This window comes from Ursus maritimus, unplaced genomic scaffold (genome assembly GCF_017311325.1).
Source record: "Ursus maritimus isolate PB19 unplaced genomic scaffold, ASM1731132v1 scaffold_1153, whole genome shotgun sequence".
Taxonomy (NCBI): domain Eukaryota; kingdom Metazoa; phylum Chordata; class Mammalia; order Carnivora; family Ursidae; genus Ursus; species Ursus maritimus.
In genome coordinates, this window is record NW_024423513.1 from 1 (window position 1) to 2603 (window position 2603).

General features: G+C 37.9%; 1 non-coding gene across 1 annotated transcript; it reads left to right on the forward strand.

The window, feature by feature from the left end:
- The first annotated feature begins 1084 nt into the window (after positions 1-1084).
- Positions 1085-1302, forward strand: LOC121101949. The gene has a single exon (XR_005833980.1). It is a non-coding gene; the product is annotated as a small nucleolar RNA U3 (small nucleolar RNA).
- Positions 1303-2603: the final 1301 nt, after the last annotated feature.

A 2603-nucleotide genomic window follows, 5' to 3' on the forward strand; every position in this document is an offset into this window, starting at 1 on the left:
ATAAATAAATAAAATCTTAAAAAAAAAAAAAAGAATGATATTTTTAAATACATCAAATAAACTCCATGCAAATTATAATGTAACACAACTACTGAAATATTAAAACCACATATTTATGATATAATAATTTATACAATACTTTATTTACCCATTCAATATCAAGATCTAGTGGTGGGTCTAATAACTGCTATAATTTCAAAGTGGAACCAAGCATAAAGTATATTCACGATATATTTACAATTATAATGTTACTTAAAAATACATGTGATTTCTATTGGTGGCGAACCGACGTTGCCCTACTACTGTAGTTTGTTACCTACATTTGTACTCGAAGGAAATAAAAAATTTTAGTTAGATATTGGTGATGTGATTATTTTTCCCACTCAGGTTCATGGGTCCCTGAGTTTATCCATGGAGCTCAGAAAAGAACCCCTGCTTTGGACTCTGTACTCTCTGATTGTGATGGCTGGAACCACTGCAGCCATTTTGCTAACAACCTAAGGATGAACCAGTATAGAGGTTAGCATAGCTAAAAGATGAAAAGAAAGGTCTTTGATGCTGATGCTGAGTCTCTAAACCAACCATCCCTGGAGCCCATGGACTTCAGTTATGAAAAATAATAAAATTACTTATTGTTCAAGCCCATTTGAGCCAGGATTTCTGTTTGAGCTAATTTACAGGAAACAAAAAATGTTTAACTTTATATCAGAGTCATAGGACAGAACAAATGCAACATCTACACTGAACTCCCAATCAAAGCAGGAAGCCCCTCTCCTGACTAAAAGCCATGTATTTAATTTTTTTATTTTAATTTCAGTATAGTTAACATAGATTAAAAGCAATTTAAACTACCCTGCTGTGTTCATCGTGCAGGACAATACCGATCCCCCAGAGATCATGTCAGCACTGAGCCCTGGGCCACAGAGGCTAGAGAAGCACCTGTCCCACAGTACCATTTTGCAAAGCATATTGGACGGAGGTGAACCCTTGCATGGGAACCAACCAATGAGAACTCATTTCCTAACCACTGCATGTTGAGCACGCCTGAAAACGCTAACAACGATTCTGAATTTAAAAGCTGACACACCAAATACTTTCGGGGATCATTTCTATAGTTCGTTACTAGAGAAGTTTCTCTGAACATGTAGAGCACCCAAAATCAGGAAGAGGAGACGCAGTGTCCCCTCCCGAGTGGGAAGCTGGCTCTGGGCGTGGCTTCTGCAGCTGCGCTTTGTCATTGATGATTGTTCTTCTCCTCCCTCCTTCAGGGGAGTAGGACGGGAGGGACACCATCTGAGTGGTTTTCAGTTGGGGAAAAAAAGGCGGACACCCCATCACCCACAGCAAGGGGTGAGAACCATGTGGGACACCCAAAAGAGCAGTACAATTCAAACTATTAGTCCCTAGAGAAGAGGGAACTTGAGCACATGTCAGAAACACCTTGAATACACATTAGAAACATGGGAGAGAGATTTCAGGGCCCTGATTCAATAGGTTGGCAATGGACCCCAAAATTTGCACTTCCAAAAATGTTTGGGGTTATGCTGATGCTGGGGACCACACTCTGAGAAGCATTAGCCTAGAAGTTGTGCAGCGGCCCTGAATTATTTCCTCACCTGCATGGCTAATGATATCACTTAGGGAAAGGAAGTGGCCTTAAAAATTCATCAGGTATTAATATTCTGAGCCACTGATCTAGTTTTCTTTACCAAATGTGGTTCGAGCCGGGGTTGTGGTTTGATACTATCTTTGGCTGTGGAGTGCTGGATAAGTATAAGTATATATAAGTATATTATATAAATAATGAAATAAACTCTGTTAAAAACAAAGGTAATAAATACTCAGAGCTCCTCATTCTCCAATTATTTTACTACATTTTATTATTATCTATGCTCTTGAGGTTATTTGTGTCTAGTCTGTATGGTAGAAATACTACAAATAATATTGTGCTATCTTGCATCTCCTTCCAAATCCACCTTCCGTGACTTCCAGGAGGTAGACTGAAATCAGCCATGGTGGGAGTATTTACATCACGGAAATTGTGGATTGCATGGACTTAAGAAAATGATGGAGAAATGTCAATAATGCAGATTTGATTTAAATGCATGTTGTATCTATAATTCTTATATTGTGACTGGCACAGCAAATTCAGGAAATATTCTCCCAGAGCTCAGAAACGACTACCTGATTCAGCGAAGAAGTCACTATGTCATTAGTGAACAAAAGAACGTCCAATAGACATCTTTGTTGTTTCTCTTCTGTCTGACTCCTTAACAGAAATGAAAATATCAACCCATACTCACACTGGAATTATACTCACTTATTTAGTGACGTGAGCACCTTCTTTGCTGAATAGGGTAGTAATCAAGCATTTATTCATAGTCTGATTTTGTCAAATCATGGTTGAATTGCAACCATAGTTTGGCTATGGACGCAGGAGTTCAACAAAGACCAAGCATCGTGAGAATCAATGGCGTATATGGAACTGACAATACTGCATTGTACATCTTGTTATTCGAAAATGGTGTGCTACGTTCCTTTTCTAGCTATAAAATTAATAAAATTTTATTTATTTTATTTTTTTTTAAGATTTTATTTATTTA